Below are 22,317 nucleotides of genomic sequence, written 5' to 3' on the forward strand. Positions count from 1 at the left end.
CAAACATATTTTTTTACTAACAAATGGTGCTTTTTTTTTACTTTTTTTGTGGGGGGGGGGTGAGGGGGATCCTATTATATAGTGTTTTTTTGGGGGGAGGGGGATCCTACTATATATATGTCAGCCGCCTAACCTCCTAGTTCATTTCTGATGTTTATCTAGACCAGCAAACTGGTCCATTATAGGTTGTTTACTATCTATTTTAGGGTATTTTTTTATTATATAATATTATTTCTTATATTATTTAACCATCTTTATATTTTCTTAAAAAATATGTGTTCAGATGTTTATACTTTTTTCTTCAGCAGGTCATTTTACTGAGGCTCGCAATTTCTTGATATCAAGATTTGAGAGAATGTATGTTATCAAAAGAGGTAAGAATTTTAATTTATAAATATTTAGGTCATTTCCAGAAATAAATATCCTCTAAACAAGTATAAACGGCTAGTAACAAAATAATGTTGTTGTTTTTTGCAGATGGGTGTCAAGAACCTGTCATGTTTGATAAGATTACCTCCCGTATTCGAAAACTTTGCTACAATCTCAATATTATTTTCATTGATCCGGTAAGTCAGTATATTTTAAATTGCTACAATTTTAAAAATAAATATTTGCAAAATATTTAATTTCTTCAATTTTTATTTTTCAGGCTAAAATCACTTTGAAGGTGTCAAATGGAATTTACTCAGGAGTAAAGACAGTGACATTGGATAACCTTTCAGCTGAAATATCGGCTACAATGACAACAAAACATACTGACTATGGAGTTTTAGCCGCAAGGATTGCCGTATCTAATCTTCATAAGGAGACTAAGAAGACATTTAGTGGTAATTTTAAGTTTCATTAGTATAATGGAGATATGGTGGTGTTTTTTTTTTGTTTCACTAGTATAATGGAGATAAAGGTCTTTTGAAGATAGGATAGGGTTGGGTTAAGGGTTCAATAATTAAAGATTTTTATTAATTCATACAGGTGTTATAGAAGATTTACGCAACATTACCGACAATAAAACTGAAAGGAAAACTCCAATGATAGGTGAAACATATTACAGGATCATTATGGCTAATGCTGATAAATTGAACTCCACTATAATCTATGATGGAGACTTTTCATACACTTATTTTTGCTTTAAGGTTAGTATATTTAATATATTAATGTAAAAATCGTTTTTATGTTAAATGATTGACATAGTACCTGGTAGATATTGTCATATATTTTTTTTTTACATGAAATAATAATTTCCCAGACATTGGAACATTCATATTTGCTGAAGATTGATGGAAAAGTCGTTGAACGTCCACAGCAGATGTTAATGAGGGCTGCCGTTGGTATTCACGGAGATGATATTGATAGGATAGCGATTTAACGATTCTTCGCGGCAGGGGATCGTATTCCAGGGACCTGCCCGAAACGCTACGCATACTAGTGGCTGTACAAGAATGTAACAACTCTTGTATATATCTCAAAAAAAAAAAAATTGATGCAGTTACTGAGGCTTATAACTTATTATCGGAGAAGTGGTTTATTCATGCATCCCCGACACTTTTTAATGCTGCCACATGCCAGCCCCAACTATCCAGGTGTTTATTGGCCAGTTATGTTACCATGTTAAATACTATTGGATTTTGAATATATACTGGGTATTTATATCCGGTAATTTATTATTCTGTTATCAAAAATAGTAAGTAAAAATTAATATTTTTTTCTAGTTGCTTTTTGTTGACCATGAAGGAGGATAGTATTGAAGGTATTTACGACACATTAAAACAGTGCGCTCACATATCAAAATCTGCAGGAGGAATTGGTTTGAATGGGCATTGTATCAGATCAAAGGGAAGCTATATTGCTGGAACTAATGGTACTTCCAACGGTTTAATACCCATGCTAAGGGTATATAACAATACAGGTACAATATTTTTATTTAATATATGGTATTTAATTTAGCAATTGTTTTTGGATAAAAAAAAATTCCATATCCATTGTATTTAATCAGAAACGAATAAATGCATATAAATTTCATCAATTTTTTAGCGCGTTATGTTGATCAAGGGGGTAACAGACCAGGTGCATTTGTGATATATTTGGAGCCCTGGCACCCAGACATATTTGATTTCCTTGATCTACGCAAAAACACTGGCAAAGTAAGTAAGATCATTATTATGTTATTCAGAACATAAAAGTTTCAAATAAGATTATCAACATGTATAGTGAAAAATTATCAACAATATTAATAATTGTGAGTGGCTGATAAATTAGTATAGCTTAATTACAGTCTGGCCTTCATTCTTAACAGGAAGAACAGAGGGCTCGTGATCTTTTCTATGCCTTATGAATCCCGGACCTTTACATGAAACAAGTGGAAGAGGATGGGGAATGGAGCCTAATGTGCCCTCATGAGTGTCCTGGTCTACAAGATTCTTGGGGTAAATTAATATTTTCGAGATGTTTGGATTTGTATAACCTGCTGTGACGATAATCTCTTTCAAGAGAGATTGAGCCTGCTCTTCCCTACATAATTACGTCAAAATACAAGATACGTTCACCAAGTATCGCCAAACGTTTTGCCCAGAGAGCAAATTGTACCCAGCACACCTGGCCACCGCCGTAACCAGCTAACTGCTCATCCTCTGCCTGCCTGTTGCTGATTGGCTGGTGTCTCGTCGCACCTGCCCTCCGCCACCACCATAAGTCGACGTCTGGGCTGCAGTGCGCCAGTCTTGTCAGAATATCTCAGTGCTCCATGCAGTTGACATCTCTCGCTGGTAGACTAAGCCTTGGCTTTCGTGTACTAAGGGAGGTGGCAGCTCGAAGCCAGTATTCAAGCACTCATATTTTATTTTGCTATCACTGTAACTTACTTGTCTTAGCGTAACTTTTCATTTGCCAGTGATTATTCATGTTATTTTGTTTGTTGACTTATCCTGCATATTTTTATGAGATTTCCTTTATTAATGTTTTGTTTTTCTAGAGTAATTAAAATTTCATTGTTTATATACTTGTGTTTTGTGTGTCTTCCCATTACCTTACCACAGACAAAAGGACCAACTTTTCTCTTTTTTTTTATTATGTGACGAGGCCCTGCCCCTAGCTTTTGAAACAGCCGAACACCAACGCTTTACCGTCAGACTGTAAAAACCAGTTTTAAGTTTTAATAACATTATACCATATAACTTACAGGTACAGAGTTTCAGAAACTTTATTCCAAGTATGAGGGTGAAGGTCGTTTCCACCGAAAAGTGAAAGCATGGCAGCTGTGGTATGCTATAATTCAGTCACAGGTACTTAAAACTTAAGTTTTTTTTCTATTAATGTTTTATATTTTTTTTACGAATTTTGGGGATATTCAGTTTTATGTATTAATATTTTTATATTTTCTTTTTATTGATTTTGAGGTTTTTCTGTATTTTTCGTGTAGGGGAAAACTGGAACTCCATACATGCTTAATATGGATGCTTGTAACAGCAAGAGCAATCAATAGAATCTTGGAACAATTAAATGTTCAAATTTGTGCACAGAAATTGTGGAATATTCGTCACCAGATGAGGTATAGTTTAAAAAGGTTAAAATACAAGAAAAGTATTGAATTGAAAAGACAAATTGATTGAATGGAGGTTACGAGTATTGAATACACTTTAACTAGCAACTTTTAATATCTAATTTTTTCAGATTGTTGTGTGTAACTTAGCATCCATTGCTCTCAACATGTTTGTTAACCCAGATAAAACTAATAATTTTGAAAAGCTGAAGGAAATTACTAAGGTATGATTTATTGTATTATGAAAAGAAATTAAAATGATTTAGATGTATTTTTTATGGGAATAAATTATAGTTGAACCTCCACTTATATGAATTTAATCAGTTCTTAGAGACATGTTGTAATTTGCTGAAAATACTTTTTTACCGCATGTATATCTCTTACCTTCATTGAGGATTCATGTTTGTGTATTCTCCATTAACAACTAGCATTCTCTGCCTCAAGTATTCACAACTATTTTACAATCATTTAGTGTTCTAATATGGGTTTTGTTTTCATTTATAGGTGGTTACCAGAAATTTGAATAAGGTAATTGATGTAACCTGCTATCCTGTAGAAGAAGCTGAACGGTCTAATATGCGCCATCGTCCTATTGGCATTGGAGTTCAAGGACTGGCAGATGCTTTTATCCTTATGAGGTATTTCAATAGTTTCTTCAATGTTTATTATACCCCGCCAGTCTATTTCATCTAATAATTTGTTTCTTCTGTGAAATTATTTACTATGGAAGAATTTTATATATAATAAATTGGTTCCTCTTTGTAGGTATCCTTTTGATTCTGGAGAAGCAATGCAATTAAATAAGCAAATATTTGAAAAAATTTACTATGGAGCTATGGAAGCAAGCTGTGAACTTGCAAAGAAGGAGGGTCCCTATGAAACATATGAAGGATCTCCTGTCAGTAGAGGGGGTAAGTTTATCTTAAATTTTTAGTTACACTTTTATATTTTTTACTACCTTGGTTGAGATAGACAATAACTTATTGTAAATATTTTTTTTAACAGATTTTCCAGTATGACACGTGGAATGTAACACCGACAAATCTTCATAATTGGGCTATTCTGAAAGCTAAAGTTGTAAAATATGGTATCAGAAACTCTCTGCTACTTGCTCCCATGCCTACTGCATCCACTGCCAAAATCCTTGGAAATAATGAAGCCATTGAAGCATATACTTCTAATATTTATTCTCGTCAAGTTCTCTAAGGAGAATTTCAAGTTAGTGCCTTATTCCGTCTCATTGTATTTAAAGGCATTTCTCTAATATAACTCTTATGTCATTCCATCCAGTTCCAATGGGAAGGTACATAGTTTCTTTACTTACAGATTGTGAACCACCATCTCTTGAAAGACTTAACAGAACTTGGATTGTGGGATTCGGAAATTAAAAAATGAGATAATTGCTAAAAATGGGTCTATTCAGGTAGGTCTTTTAAAGTTTACCAGTGACCAACTAAAGCTATCATACAATATATAAGTATATTTTTTTGTAATTTGCAGAAGTCAATATATAATTTAAACCAATTGGGATAGAAATCCCCTATTTCATCATCAATAAATATAATTCAACTATTTCAGGGAATTAAAAATATTCCTATCGATGTTAAAGCACTGTACAAAACAGTATGGGAGATCCCCCAGAAAGTTATCATTCAGATGGCCGCAGATCGTGGTGCCTTCATTGATCAAAGTCAGTCTCTGAACATCTACATTGCAGAACCCAATTATGGAAAACTGACATCGATGCATTTTTATGCCTGGAAATTGGTAAGTTTACCATTTTGATATAATAATGTTATCAGACTTATGTATTAGTTTAAACTTATAATGTATAAAGTATATATCAATTTTAACCATTCAATTTTCTTTTACAGGGATTAAAGACGGGGATGTACTATCTGCGTACTAAACCTGCTGCCAATGCTATTCATTTCACCGTTGATAAATCAAAGTTAGTCTCTTTTCCTCATTCTAATAATACAATGGATATACAAAGTGAAAAAAGATCCTTACAATCAGCGTGTTTTATTGAAAATAAAGATGGATGTCTTATGTGTGGCTCGTAGAAGAATGAGGGAAGTTTGGAACCAAAAGCTTACATATGCAAGCTCTCTTGTACGTAATTTTTTTTCTATTATATTAAAACATATATGTCTTATTAGATTCAATTATACATATCTGTTAATTTTAACTGAAATTAACCAAAATTAACTCATAAATTTGAAACAGATAACTCTGTCCAAATATACCAGCTTACTCATTAAAAAATGTACAAGGGAATTCAATTTACATTACTGTATAAGTGGGAAATTCGTTTCCACACACAGTTGAAGACTGTATGCGTGCAATTTATGCAAAAAAAAATCAGTCAAAAATGCCACCTGATCAACCATTTGAAAACTCATACGCAAAAAACTATATATTTGTGAAGTGTGTGAAAAAACATTTAGGGTCAGATGGAACCTGATCACCCATTTAAGAACCTATAAAGGCAAAAAACCGTATACATGCAATGTGTGCTGAAAAAGATTCAATCAAACAAGCTACCTGATCACCTATATGAAAACCCATATGTGTGAAAAACCGTATACGTAATGTATGCGGAAAAAAATTCAGTATCAGAGGCAGCCTGATCACCCATATAAGGACCCAAACGGACGAAAAACCGTATGTGTGTGATGAGTGTGAAAAAACATCTCGTAGCAGAGGCAGGCTGATCACCATTTCAGAACCCATACAGGCGAGAAACCTTTTACTGCGATGAGTGCAAAAAAAAAAACATTTAGTTGCAGAGGCAACCGAAACATGTCTGTAGTTCAAATGTTGGATTAGACCGTTTTGACTGAATTTTTTCTCGAACATGCAATAATATAATTTAACAAAAGATATATGCCCAAGTTTTTTAAATATTTTTTTTTTTGGGGGGAGTGCCACATGAACATTCCTTATCTTTTAGAAAAATGAGAGTAATAATAGAAACGCTCATTATTACCCATTGTAAATTTTTATGTTTTATTTTATGTATTTTTATGATTTATTGTCCTAAAAATCTATCATTTTTCAACCACATACATAAGCTTCTATATTAATAATATTGCTCAGTCATCAGGTATAATATTTTGGTAATATTATTATAATAAAATTTTGGTGTTATTATTGAAATAGAATGTTCCTTACTTTTTCACAACCTTTGATGATAAGACAGGTATGAACTGTAGTTCTACATTGACAGAACATTGATGTTTCTATTGTCGATGTTAGAGATTAGCAAGGAAAGCACATGTTCCCAATCCATATTTTTAGAAGGATTAAAGGATTACATATTATATTTAATTAGGTAGGTATAAAAGGACGTTGAGTATCCTATTAAACTCATTGCTTATCTCTGAGTAGGAGTGTTCCCGAAAAACACTATGGTAAGTTAAAAATATCAATGGAATATTTTGTTTAATTGGCAATAATATTAGTTATTGTAATACCTAAATTTCTTTCACCAGAAGGATCAACCCTATAGGATTCGGACAAGTCTGTGGTGGCGTCATGCAGAAATTGTTGTCTATACTGGATGCTGAAAAGCTTAGGAGTCTAATAATTGAAAAGGAGGAAGAAATAATTGAAAAGGAGGAACAAATACAATAAGAAACAGAATTAATAATGATTGAATAGAGATGTTCTACCTTAGGATCTATCTATCCATTAATGATGGGCACTATGACAAAGATTCCTCCCTCTTCTTCTTTACCTAACTAACCTCTTCATCTACTACTTCATCAAACAATATTTTCCTGGAACGTCAGGATATGTACCTTCGATATTTTACCATGGAAAATGTGGTTTCTCTAAAAAGGGTTCCAAAGTAATTATACAATACAATACAATACAATTTTATTTAGGTAAGGTACATACATTCAATAAATTTTTACAAGGATTGGTTGACTTATAGGTAGAGCTAGTACATACAATGCCTAAAGCCACTATTACGCAAAGCGTTTCGGGCATGATAAACTTAAATAATAATAATAATAATTTTTATTTAGGTAAAGGTACATACATAAAGAAATTTTACAAAGTTTGTTGGCTTTATAGATAGAGCTAGTACATACAATGCCTAAAGCCACTATTACGCAAAGCGTTTCGGGCAGGAAAAAACACTAATGACTAAAGCTTAAAACTAATGGGTAAAAAGAATAAAATGTGTTGAGTACAAATAAAAATAGAGGTAAAAGAAGGGGGAACATTGTTGAAAAAGCAGCACAAATACAATTACAAATTATTACAGAAAATTACATTCAAACAGCGTTGAATTGAAAAACAAAAAACATACATGGGTTGACAACAGAGGGGTAAGGTAGGTTACAGGGAATTTATTAGGTATAGCTTCGTTTTTAACTTAAACTGGTTGAGAGAGGTACAGTCTTTAACATGGTTGGGAAGGTCATTCCACATTCTGGGCCCCTTGATTTGTAGAGCATTTCTGGTTTGATTAAGTCGTACTCTAGGAATATCAAAACTGTATTTATTTCTGGTGTGGTGCTCATGGGTTCTGTTACAACCTTCTATGAAGCTTTTGAGATCAGGATTGGCATTATAGTTTAGCGTTTTATATATGTATAATACACATGAGAGAATGTGCAGTGACTTAATGTCTAACATATTCAGAGATTTGAGTAGGGGTACCGAGTGATGTCTGGGGCCAGAATTGGATATTGTCCTTATAGCAGCTTTGTGTTGAGTAATTAGAGGACGTAAGTGATTTTGGGTAGTAGAGCCCCAAGCACAAATACCATAGTTGAGATATGGATAGATAAGGGAGTAATAGAGAGTCACCAGGAAAGGAAGTGGTACATAATATCTGATCTTAGAAAGAATGCCCACAGTTTTTGAAACTTTTTTTTTGATATGTTTAGAATGTGTCCCTGGAAATTCAGCTTGTGGTCAATGAGAATGCCAAGGAATTTTCCATCTAATTTGTTACAAATTTGGGTATTGTTTATTTTGAGATTTATTTGATTAGAGGATTTATTGCCAAACAGAATATAGAAAGTTTTGTCAATGTTAAGGGTGAGTTTGTTGGCAGTTAGCCACAGATGGACTTTATTTAGCTCAGTATTTACTGTGGCATTTAGAGCATGGGGATCAGGACTGGAGTAAATGAAGGTTGTGTCGTCAGCAAATAGAATTGGTTTGAGGTGTTGGGAGGCATTTGGAAGGTCATTAATGTAGATCAGAAAGAGGAGAGGGCCAAGTATGCTGCCCTGGGGAACACCAATGTTGATGGGTAGGGTGGGAGAAATTGTATTATTCACAGAAACACATTGGAGCCTGTCAGTAAGGTAGGATTTGAGGTATTGTAGGGAGTGTCCTCTGACTCCATAATGATGTAATTTAAGAAGAAGGTTTTGGTGGTTGACAGTATCGAAAGCTTTACGCAGGTCCACAAATAACCCAACAGGGAACTCATTTTTATCAAGAGCTGTATGAATCGAGTTAAGCATACTAATAAGTGCATCGTTAGTGCTTTTTTTGGGCCTGAATCCATATTGGCAAGGGCTAAGTATATTGAGTTTGGCTAGATATGAGTAAAGCTGCTTATAGATTAATTTTTCAAAAATTTTTGACAAGTTTGGCAGGATTGATATAGGTCTGTAGTTGTTAAGATCTGTGAGATCACCACATTTGTGGACAGGCGTTACTCTCGCTTTTTTTAGAATATCTGGAAAGGTTTGGAGTTCAAGTGACTTGTTGAAGAGCAAAGCAATAGCAGGGGCTAAAGATCTGGAGGCTTTTTTGTAGATTAAAGTTGGTATCTCCTCAAGGGCACCAGACTTGGTTTTAAGGGAAAGGATTATCTCATTGACGTCAGTGGAATTAATAGGCTTTAGGTACAGAGACTGTGGATAGTTCCCTGTAAGATAGTCCTTAATGTCAGTACTGGAAGATGGAATATCATTAGCAAGGGATGAACCAATGGAAGAGAAGAACCTATTGAACTCAATAGCAGAATCAGAGGCTGAAAGCTGACCATCGTTAATAGACAGGAGAGTCGGTTTGTTATTTAAAGACTTCTTTGATCCCAATATTTGTGAAATTGTTCTCCAAGTTTGTTTAATGTTGCTCTTTATTTGGGTAAATTTATCTTCGTAGTATTTAGTTTTGGCTCGTCTAATTATCTTAGATAGCAATAATGAGTAATTCTTTGAGAATTCTTTGGAGACAATTCCTAACCTATACTTCTTCTCAAGATCATGTTCTTTATTAATAGATTTAAGTATTCCCTTTGTAAGCCAGGGATTGTTAAGCCTTTTCGTTGTGACTTGTTTTGTAAGCATAGGACAGTGGGTATTATAAAGGCTAAGAGTTTTTTGAAGAAAAGATTGAACTGCTAGGTTGATGTCCTCTATGTTACCTAGCTCGGACTCCCAGTTGACATTATCAGTAGCAGTTATAAAATTGTCTATAGCAGTTTCATTGTGTAGTCTAAAACGTATCTCTCTTGACTCAAGAGGTGGTTTGCTAATGTTAGTTAAGAGAAATGTGGGGTAATGGTCTGTAGTGCTATCGGTGATTATACCTGAAGTAAGCGGAGAGGTTATGTTTGTCCAGATGTGATCTAGAGTCGTGGCAGTGCTAACAGTGATTCTAGTAGGTCTAGTGATTAAGGGTATGAGGAAGCAGGAATTCATACAGTTGAGGAAGCTAACAGCAGTAGGGTGTTCTGGCTCACAGAGGTCAATATTAAAGTCCCCTGCGATAATTAGGTGGTTTTTGTTCAGTCTGTTATCAAGTATTAGATTTCTAAGGTTTGAGTTGAATTCGGACACATCAGTGTTAGGAATTCTATAAACTGCACCCACAGACAGGATAGACTCGGCACCCTTGACTCTGAAGCTGGCGAAGATATACTCCCCATAGCAGTCTCTAGTTCTAATTTCTTTTAAGCATGTTAGTTCTTGGTGGTAGTAAAGAGCAGTGCCACCACCTCTCTGAAGTTGACGACAGTTGTGAATTGCTGAGTAGTTAGGCATGTTAAAGAGTTGAGTAGTATCCTCTTTCAACCATGTTTCAGTAAGTATAATAAAAGAGAATTTGTTGTCAATAGCTTCAATCAAGGCACTAACATCATCGAAGTGTTTACCTAGGGATCTAACGTTCAAATTGATTACAGAGATATTGTGATTATGAGTTAATACATTGTTTACATCATGTGCTGCAAAATATCTGCAATTTAGATCATTAAAGTGATTATTGTCATAGATAGTGGATAAGAGGTTAAGTTCTGGGTCTATACTTGACTGCATAAAAAAAGCTGATTGCAGGAAAAACAAGAAAAAAAAATGTACACAATACTGTACAAAACAAACACAAAAGGGGCTTACAGGGGTACAATGGAGTAAGGGAGTATGGCTAGGCTAGGAAACCTAGGTAATAAATGAGATTAAAGAAAAAATATATAAACATGGACTATTCAAAACACAAGATATAGACATACAAAACAAAAATATAAACAAGACTAAGCAATACAAAAACAAATTGAGCAAAAATGAAAAATGAGGTAGATTGCTTACAGGTACTCTCTGGTACACTGTAAGTAACAATAGACAGATAATATATATCAATATAGATAAGAATGTCACGATACAATAAGATAAGCAATTACAGGAACAGATGAAAAACAAATCTGCTGTAAAATAGAAAGTAATTATAGCAAAACACAACAATATAATAATATGACAATACAATAAGAGCTTACAAAGTATTGAGTCTGCTAAAATAGAGCATAATTATGGCAAGACACAACAATAAATGTAAGTAAACAAAAGAATTGAAACAATTAGAGGTAGAATTAAGGTCACTAGATAGCCATGGAGGATACACAAGTTTGGTGGAGAGAACAAAAAATCAGTAGAGACTGTCAAGATGAATATATAAAAAAATTTGACAAATGATAATTGTAAAGTAAAATAATCTTAAAGATAATAAATTTTATTAAGCTTAGTTTTAACTTATAATTAGTATGAACTTAATTAAAAGAACAAAATGAGATCAATAATTGATTTCAATAAATGACATAGATCAATACAAATAAATTTAAAATATAAATGGAATAGGGTAAGATTAGATTTAAGAGTAAAATTTTACAATGAAACTGAGGTAGATGCTTGCATAAGTGCATGGAGACTTGATGGATTATTTAGGAAATTATATGAATAAGAGAACATTAGGTAAATGGTAAGGCAGAGACAGCACCTTAGACAAAGTTAGATTAAGTTAGGTTAGGCTCAGGCACTGAAAGAGTTATTTTAAGTACTGGCATTGGTCGGGTTCAGGTTTTCCGATATACCACAATCACTTAAGAAGGCCAGGAGTTGTTGGTCACATTTTATTTCATATCTTTTTCCTGTACCTTCTTTCTTCGCAAAAATCGTACCATTCCTAGTGTAGCACTGCTTGATAAGACCAGGTTTTTGTTTGCGAATTTGGAGCAGCCTGTAGAGGAGGGATCCACGCTGCTTTGTAAGACACTCATTTATATAGAGGTTGGTTTTTTGCTTAGCAGCTGATTGTATGAGGTCAAACTTCGCAGAGGGATTTGCAAGTTTGATGAGCATTCTCCTACTGTTACGGGGATTGTATGAGGTCAAACTTCGCAGAGGGATTTGCAAGTTTGATGAGCATTCTCCTACTGTTACGGGAAATGACAAGCTTAATACTAATTGAGCATAATGAGTAGAATGAAAACAAGAAATGAAAACATAGATGAAAAAGCAGCACAAATAAAAATTATGTCGACAAACAGCGCTCTTTAAAGAAAAACAGACATTGGTTGACAATAGAAGGGTAAGGTAGGTTACAGGGAATTTATTAGGTATAGCTTCGTTTTTAACTTAAACTGGTTGAGAGAGGTACAGTCTTTAACATGGTTGGGAAGGTCATTCCACATTCTGGGCCCCTTGATTTGTAGAGCATTTCTAGTTTGATTAAGTCGTACTCTAGGAATATCAAAACTGTATTTATTTCTGGTGTGGTGCTCATGGGTTCTGTTACAACCTTCTATGAAGCTTTTGAGATCAGGATTGGCATTATAGTTTAGCGTTTTATATATGTATAATACACATGAGAGAATGTGCAGTGACTTAATGTCTAACATATTCAGAGATTTGAGTAGGGGTACCGAGTGATGTCTGGGGCCAGAATTGGATATTGTCCTAATAGCAGCTTTGTGTTGAGTAATTAGAGGACGTAAGTAATTTTGGGTAGTAGAGCCCCAAGCACAAATACCATAGTTGAGATATGGATAGATAAGGGAGTAATAGAGAGTCACCAGGGCAGGGCGTGGTACATAATATCTGATCTTAGAAAGAATGCCGACAGTTTTTGAAAAAAATTTTGATATGTTTAACATGTGTCCCTGGAAATTCAGCTTGTGGTCAATGAGAATGCCAAGGAATTTGCCATCTAATTTGTTACAAATTTGGGTATTGTTTATTTTGAAATTTATTTGATTAGAGGATTTATTGCCAAACAGAATATAGAAAGTTTTGTCAATGTTAAGGGTGAGTTAGTTGGCAGTTAGCCACAGATGGACTTTATTTAGCTCAGTATTTACTGTGGCATTTAGAGCATGGGGTTCAGGACTGGAGTAAATGAAGGTTGTGTCGTCAGCAAATAGAATTGGTTTGAGGTGTTGGGAGGCTATGTAGTTATATCGCCTAATATTTGAATAAACAATCATAATATATCTGGGATATTGTGGTGATCAAAGACACAAAAGATTTAAAGGGTTGTATTTGTGGAATCATGTTTTCAATACCTAATGAAAGATGAACACGTTGGGTACCTTAAGCTACAGAAAAAATAACATATTCATAAGTTCTTAACACTTTATTAGCCTTTGGTTCTCAGCTGTTAGGTGTTAGGTTTGAACCTGCTGAGCATTGTCTGAGAAATCTACTACAACGAAATTATTGAAGGAAATTGGTGGTGCATTTGTGAGCTACACTACGTCATCTTGGTGTGGCGCTGGGATGTATGCGCTGGTAAACTAACTGGCTTGGATAAGGGACTGTTATAAAATAATATTGTGTGGTGGACTTGCTATGGGGGAACTGGTACTATTAAGGGGTAAGGGTAGTTAGAAGACAGAGTATCAAATATGGGAGAGCTAAAAGGCCCGGCCCCCAAAATAAACTATCCACAGTAATAATACCTTGCTACTAGACCATATATGTCAGTCTAAGGGTTGATCAATGCACTCCCACACAGGAAGAAGGGATACTCCTATAATTCATGTACTTATTTATTAACCCCTTAACAGCCCCCCATATACATTCACACCAATAACAATAATAGTAATAACTTTACCACACTACCTTATGTTAAAAGCCTTGGTCCACATAGACAGGATACAAGGTTTTACACTGAGCACAAGCTAGGGTAAAGCTCTACTATTGAATAACTTGAAGTTAGAGTCAGCTTAGGGTAGGGGACCACGTGGTTCCAATGGGACCCCCTTTTGAATAACTAGTAATATAAACCCTAAAAACACCTACTACACACACAGTATACTACTAAACACATAAGACATGAGTATGCCAGAAAATGTATGATGTACACAGTATATACCTAGCTTGAACAAGACATAGAAATAAGGAAATGAAGAGGAAAGGTAGGAGGTTCCTGTCCACACCACGCCAGCCCAGAAAAAGATGGAGTCTCAGTCTCCTTCCCCACAGCTGCCGGCAGACTGCTCAACTAATCGTACCGCAGCCCTATACCAAGTTTACTCAGGTTTACTTTACAAATGATTAGAAAGTAATAGTAAGCATAGTTGGTGCCTATGTTATTATTTAATAATCAACCCCCAGCTAAGTCTTTAAATGCTCTTTGACAAACAAGAATAGTCTTACGTCTGGCAGGGAAGATACAAACAAAGACACATCGGGTTGCGATTTCCTACTCTAACGTAGCTTAATTAGTTAAATTTTGACCTCTGGTTTCCACTGAAGAACCCAGGGTCGTAACACTCCTCCCCCCTTCAGAGAAAAAAAAATGTGACTACTAGAATAGTAGTCATATTTTTTTGTAAGAGTATACAGAGAATAAAAAGAAAAAACATGACAAAAAAAAATCAATCAAAAACAACAATTTCTCTGCGAGAAAAATACAAAGAAGTTTTCTGAAAGAAAAAAACATACAAAAAAAAAAAAACAGGGAAGTAAATAATTTGGACACGGAATATTTAATGTCACAGGAGAACCTAAAAAAAATAACTAAAGCATGACAGTTGGTAAATGGCTTCCTGTGGCTCAGATGAATGTCATTCAGGCAACCGGGACAGAGCGTCGGCTATCACGTTGAGTCTGCCCGGTAGGTGGGTAATGGAAAGATTGAAGTCCTGTACGTACAACGCCCACCTGAGGATGCGTTTATTCTTACCCTTCATCTGAGTCAGGAAGACTAGTGGGTTATGGTCCGTGTACACTTCCACTATATTACCTGTGAGGTAAACTTCGAACTTTTTACATGTTAACACTAGCGCCAACGCCTCTTTTTCTACCACTGAATAATTGCGTTGCGCCTTGTCGAATTTCACAGAGTAATAATATACTGGGTGTTCCACTTGATCATCCCCAGTTTGCAACAACACTGCACCAGCACCCGAATCAGACGTGTCCACATGAATTTTAAACGGTCGATCGAACCTTGGACTAGCAAGCACTGGGGCGGAAGCTAAGATCAATTTCAAATTTTTAAATGCCTCTGCACAGTCTGATGACCACTTAAATTTAACGGCTTTCCACAACAAGTCTGTGAGAGGAGTGGCAACACTGGAAAAGTTCTGACAAAAGCGTCGATAGTACGCACACATACCGATAAATCTTTGAACGTCCTTTTTAGACTTTAGTACTGGATACTCCAGAATGGCACTGATTTTATCTTGCCGAGGTAACACTTTTCCTTGGCCCACTTCATAACCGAGGTACGTCACTGTGCCTTGGCCAAAATGACACTTTTTAGCATTTAAGGTAAGATTTGCCCTTTTCAAGATTGCAAACAACTGGCGTAACCTAGCTATGTGGTCAGCCCAATTACTGTCAAAAAGCACGATATCATCTAAATACGCCCGACAATTTGGCACATTAGCGAGCAGAGAGTTCATTAGCCTCTGGAACGTGGCAGGGGCATTACGCAAGCCGAATGGTAACACTTGATACTCAAAAACACCCTCTGGTGTCACGAACGCAGTTAGTTGTTTAGCACGTTCAGTGAGTGGGATTTGATAATACCCCCTCGAGAGGTCGAATTTCGAGACATACTTGGCATTTCCCAGCTCGTCGATGCAGTCCTCGAGGAGGGGCAGCGGATAGGCATCCACAATGGTCACCTTGTTGAGCTGCCGATAGTCGGTGCATAATCGCCAGGAGCCATCTGGTTTGGGGACCAAAAGGCAGGGCGAACACCAAGAGCCCTGGCTCGGCCGGATGAGGCCGTGCTGGAGCAAGAAGTCGACCTTCTTCCGTATGATGGCCTTCTTTTCTGGACTCATCCGATAGGGTTGAAGGCGAATGGGAGTGTAGTCCATTAACTCGACATCATGGCAAATGGCATCAGTCTGGGTCCGGACCTCCCCGAACAGACTGGAAAATTCATCAACCAACGACTGCACCTCTTCACGTTGGGCCATCTGCAAATGGGACAGTCCCTCCTCCACAGCATTCACAGAACTAGAATTATTGAAAATGAGATTAGTTGGGTCCCCAGAACAATCATCCCCTCCCTCACTGGAAATGGAAACATTGGTTAGTGCAATGGGCCTGGGGCCCTGGAACTTCTTCAGCCGATTTACATGTACGAGCATTACCTGGTTACGTTTGTCAGAGTGCCTCACTTTGTACGTGAGGTCCCCAGTCTTTTCTGTCACAATGTAGGGGCCTTCGTACTTGTGGGACATAGTGTTCCCTAGTCGAGGCTTTAATACCAGGACAGGGTCGCCAGGCTGAAATACCCGTAACTTAGTCGTAGCATCGTTTCGGTCTTTCATCTTTTCTTGGGCCTTCCCAAGATACTTTAGTGCAGCCGCCTTGCAGTCCTTGAGTCTCTGGTGATGTTGCGCAAAGAAAGCCGAACCTTCGGTTAACGTTACGTTCCCTAACAGATTCTCCTGTAACATTTGCAAGGGTCCACGAACTTTATGGCCAAAGACTAACTCAAAAAGAGAACAACCCAGTGAACTTTGTAATCCCTCTCTAGCCGCAAACAAAACATACGGTAAATTCTCATCCCAGAAGGTGTGGGAACTCTCGCACGATGTCTTCAACATCTGCTTCAGAGTTAGATGGAAACGTTCAATTACCCCCTGACTCTGTGGATGGTATGGGCTGGAAACCTTATGAGTTATTCCATGTTCCTTACAAAATTGCTCAAAAATATCAGACTTAAAGTTGGTACCATTGTCAGTTTGCACGACCCCCGAGGCAGTCCAAAAGTGGAAAAAATTGCAACATACGAGCAACAACAGTTTTTGCTCGGATGTTCCTTACAGCAAAAGCCTCTGGGTAACGAGTAGTGATACACATCATCGTGATTAGGTAAATATTACCAGACTTAGTTCTAGGTAATGGTCCAACACAGTCCATTACCACATGAGAAAATGGTTCCTCTGGCACGACAATAGGCCTTAGAGGAGCTTTAGGTGGAGTCTGGTTTGGTTTCCCAACCAGTTGACAAACAATACACGCATTACAAAATTTTGCCACATCGCTTTTCAGCTTGGGCCAGAAAAAATACTTTTAAACTTTGTGATACGTAATATTTATACCTTGATGTCCCCCCATAGGATCATCATGAGCAGCTGCCAAAACTCTTTCTCTATAGCAGGTCGGCAACATAACCTGGTGGACTACCTCCCACTCATTTGACAAGGGAGCACTCTGTGGTCTCCATTTTCTCATCAAAATCCGATCATTGTATTAGTACCCAGTTGCTGCGTCTACAATTTCCTCCATAGAGACAGCTGTCTCATGACAATCTGCAAGAGTGGGGTCAGCTTTCTGTAACTCACTCAAGGAGGCATCTAGGCCTTGGTCAGATGCTATTGGCCGAGGCTCAACAGTGTTCTCCTCCACCTCCCCACTACTCTCGGTAGATGGCGGTGGCAGGCTCTCCACAATGTCCTTGGCCATGTCATCGAGTCGGGCCATGAATGTGTCCGCGAGGTCCACTTTGTTTTCACTACTCGGAAAGTTCCTTGTGTCCTCGGGATTTACCACCTTGGCAAGCACAGGGCTGCCCTTACATTTAAGTCCCATAGACCTGGTCACCGGGCACGCAGGGTACACAACATTATCCTCTGAGCGGGTGGATCCAGGCAAACCTTAGGGGTAGGCAACATAATAGGCAGTCTGGAGTCCCATACCTTATCCCCTGCTAAATCATTACCAACTATTACACCAACATTAGGGAAAGGTAGGTATGAAGTGACTCCGACTGTACAAACACCCTTGTGGAAATCAGATTCCAGGGTAACCTTATGGAGGGGTACTGCTCGAGTATCACTAGTGACACCCTCGACCAGTACTACCTCTCCAGTGTCGAGAGTGTTGGCACCTTGCAACGCACTCTCTAAAATTAAAGTCTGGATGGCACCAGTGTCTCGGAAGATCACCACGTCCTTCCAGGAAGAACCCTCAGACAAAAGTAGTCTCCCTTTCGATAAGAATGGAGTAAGCAAGTCCAACCACTGTGGGTTGGAGGTATACTCCCTAACCCTTCCGAAGGCCTCAAGCCCTGTGTCACAACTAGAGCATTGGGTCTTTTTTCCGGGTACAGTTGCCAACAACGGCTAATAGTGTGGTTTGGACGATTACATCCATCCCAGCTGCATCCCAACGGAAGGGATTATACATCAACGAGTGCTTGACCAGGAACAGACAGCAACTCCTCTACCGCCTGCGTCAAATCCGTCAAAAAAACCCAGATGCGATTCATCAGTGCTTCGTTAGAGATGGACTGATAAAGGTGAGAAAAACCGCAGAGGGCAAAATGTTTACAATTACTAAAGAAGAGAACCTCAACACTTTCCTCTCCCAATGTGGTTTGTCTCACCTTATTATCACTCCCAGTGAATTAACTTAATTAACCCCCTGTCAACTAGTGGGGCTAGGTATCCTAAGTCTCCTTGTTTCATTTTCTGACTTAATTTTTAACTTACTCTTAACTAGTCATTTACTGAAATTATTTAATTGAGTGCATTAATAGTTCCTCAGGTCTTATTAAGTATACAGTCATAACTGAACTATTTATAGTTAATAATCATTAGCTTAAATTTGCCTATCTTTATTATAAAACTTTTCTTTGATTTCATTTATTACCTAGGTTGCCTAGCCTCGCCATGCTCCCTTACTCCATTGTACCCCTGGCTTTGCCTGCATCTCAAATTGCAAATTGTTACTTACAGTGTACCTGAGAGTACTTGTAAGCAATCTACCTCATTTTTCATTTTTGCTCAATTTGTTTTTGTATTGCTTAGTCTTGTTTATATTTTCGTTTTGTATTTCTATATCTTGTGTTTTGTATAGTCCATGTTTATATGTTTTTTCTTTAATCTCATTTATTACCTAGGTTGCCTAGACTAGCCATACTCCCTTACTCCATTGTACCCCTGTAAGCCCCTTGCAAGCTAACTTTTTTTTTGTTTTTTTTATTCATTTTGTGTTTGTTTTGTACAGTATTGTGTACATATTTTCCCTATTTTATTGCTTATTTCTACCTTGTAATTTGCCTTTCTTTCCTTGTTTTTCCTGCAATCAGCTTTTTTTATGCGGACAAGTATAGACCCAGAACTTAACCTCTTATCCACTATCTATGACAATAATCACTTTAATGATCTAAATTGCAGATATTTTGCAGCACATGATGTAAACAATGTATTAACTCATAATCACAATATCTCTGTAATCAATTTGAACGTTAGATCCCTAGGTAAACACTTCGATGATGTTAGTGCCTTGATTGAAACTATTGACAACAAATTCTCTTTTATTATACTTACTGAAACATGGTTGAAAGAGGATACTACCCAACTCTTTAACATGCCTAACTACTCAGCAATTCACAACTGTCGTCAACTTCAGAGAGGTGGTGGCACTGCTCTTTGCTACCACCAAGAACTAACATGCTTAAAAGAAATTAGAACTAGAGACTGCTATGGGGAGTATATCTTTGCCAGCTTCAGAGTCAAAGGTGCCGAGTCTGTCCTGTCTGTGGGTGCAGTTTATAGAATTCCTAACACTGATGTGTCCGAATTCAACTCAAACCTTAGAAATCTAATACTTGATAACAGACTGAACAAAAACCACCTAATTATCGCAGGGGACTTTAATATTGACCTCTGCGAGCCAGAACACCCTACTGCTGTTAGCTTCCTCAACTGTATGAATTCCTGCTTCCTCATACCCTTAATCACTAGACCTACTAGAATCACTGATAGCACTGCCACGACTCTAGATCACATCTGGACAAACATAACCTCTCCGCTTACTTCAGGTATAATCACCGATAGCACTACAGACCATTACCCCACATTTCTCTTAAACCATTAGCAAACCACCTCTTGAGTCAAGAGAGATACGTTTTAGGCTGCACAATGAAACTGCTATAGACAATTTTATAACTGCTGCTGATAATGTCAACTGGGAGTCCGAGTTAGGTAACATAGAGGACATCAACCTAGCAGTGCAATCTTTTCTTCAAAAAGCTCTTAGCCTTTATAATACCCACTGTCCTATGCTTACAAAACAAGTCTCAACCAAAAGGCTCAACAATCCCTGGCTTACAAAGGGAATACTTAAATCTATTAATAAAAAACATGACCTTGAGAAGAAGTATAGGTTAGGAATTGTCTCCAAAGAATTCTCAAAGAATTACTCATTATTGCTATCTAAGATAATTAGATGAGCCAAAACTAAATACTACGAAGATAAATTTACCCAAATAAAGAGCAACATTAAACAAACTTGGAGTACAATTTCACAAATATTGGGATCAAAGAAGTCTTTAAATAACAAACCGACTCTACTGTCTAATAACGATGGTCTGCTGTCAGCCTCTGATTCTGCTATTGAGTTCAATAGGTTCTTCTCTTCCATTGGTTCATCCCTTGCAAATGATATTCCATCTTCCAGTACTGACATTAAGGACTATCTTACAGGTAACTATCCACAGTCTCTGTACCTAAAGCCTATTAATTCCACTGACGTCAATGAGATAATCCTTTCCCTTAAAACCAAGTCTGGTGCCCTTGAGGAGATACCAACTTTAATTTACAAAAAAGCCTCCAGATCTTTAGCCCCGGCTATTGCTTTGCTCTTCAACAAGTCACTTGAACTCCAAACCTTTCCAGATATTCTAAAAAAAGCGAGAGTAACGCCTGTCCACAAATGTGGTGATCTCACAGATCTTAACAACTACAGACCTATATCAATCCTGCCAAACTTGTCAAAAAATTTTGAAAAACTAATCTATAAGCAGCTTTACTCATATCTAGCCAAACTCAATATACTTAGCCCTTGCCAATATGGCTTCAGACCCAAAAAAAGCACTAATGATGCACTTATTAGTATGCTTAACTCGATTCATACAGCTCTTATTTATTTATTTATTTATTTATTTATTTATTTATTTATGCATATACAAGAATGTACATAAGGAATGTGAGGATACAAATATGGTAATTACAGTCTTGTAAAGCCACTAGCACGCGCAGCGTTTCGGGCAGGTCCTTAATCTAAGAAAATATTAAGGAGGTAAATACTTGCAAAATTTATAGACAAAAAAATGATAACAGATTACATGAAATGAAAAAAAAAAGATGAGAGAAAATTGTAGGTACAGTATATTAAAGCACATAGGTAGCTAAGATTGATTGCAATGACAGCTTAAAATGGTAGTTGACAACAAATTGGTAGGCACAATACAGCAGAAACAATATAAGATTGATTGCAATGACAGCTTGAATGGTAGTTGACAAAAATTGGTAGTCACAATACAGCATATGGCTAGCACATAAAAGAAGACAGCAATTGTCATGTTCACAGAAAATGGTACCATCCGTTTTCTATGTGCGGCGGCTGAGACGCCAGAGAGAGGAAGGTAAACAAGAGAGCGTACAGGACGCCTGCCAAGCTTGGTAGCTACTAGTCATGTAATCATATTAAGTATTAAAGTCAGTAACCAAGTCATGACTTTACATCAACCCTACAACCAAGACTTCCTCAGTAACACACAAACACCACATTGGCGACGAGGATGAACTGTGAACGCAGGTATTTGTTCAGTTTCAAACACAAGGGAGAAGCATGCTGCCTGGAGGAGGAAGAGAAGCTGTGAGCGCCATACCCGATGCTGTATGCTAACCGATGCTGTGTGCTAACCAATGCTGTGTGCTAAACGATGCTGTGTGCTAACCAATGCTGTGTGCTACCCAAGCTGTGTGCTACCCAAGCTGTGCTGAAGAAACTGTGTACTGAGGAATCTGCCGACGTTGTGTACGAAACGACGCTTTGATGTGTACAAAACCTGATGTTTTGGTTACGAAACGACGCTTCGTGCTTCAAAATTCATCACACTGAACTGACTGCTGTACCAACTGCTGCACCAACTGCTGTACCAACTGCTGCTGTACCAACTGCTGCTGTGCCAACTGCTGTGCTGCTGCTGTGAGTAGGAACAACACATGTACACAAGGGCTAGGTAAGAAGTCAGTTGCTGCTATATTGTGCACT

General features: G+C 37.2%; 1 pseudogene; it reads left to right on the top strand.

The window, feature by feature from the left end:
- The first annotated feature begins 355 nt into the window (after nucleotides 1-355).
- LOC123748762 (ribonucleoside-diphosphate reductase large subunit-like) lies at nucleotides 356-5,601 on the top strand (annotated as a pseudogene).
- The last annotated feature ends 16,716 nt before the right edge of the window (nucleotides 5,602-22,317 follow it).

Source organism: Procambarus clarkii, chromosome 19 (genome assembly GCF_040958095.1).
Source record: "Procambarus clarkii isolate CNS0578487 chromosome 19, FALCON_Pclarkii_2.0, whole genome shotgun sequence".
Classification (NCBI taxonomy): domain Eukaryota; kingdom Metazoa; phylum Arthropoda; class Malacostraca; order Decapoda; family Cambaridae; genus Procambarus; species Procambarus clarkii.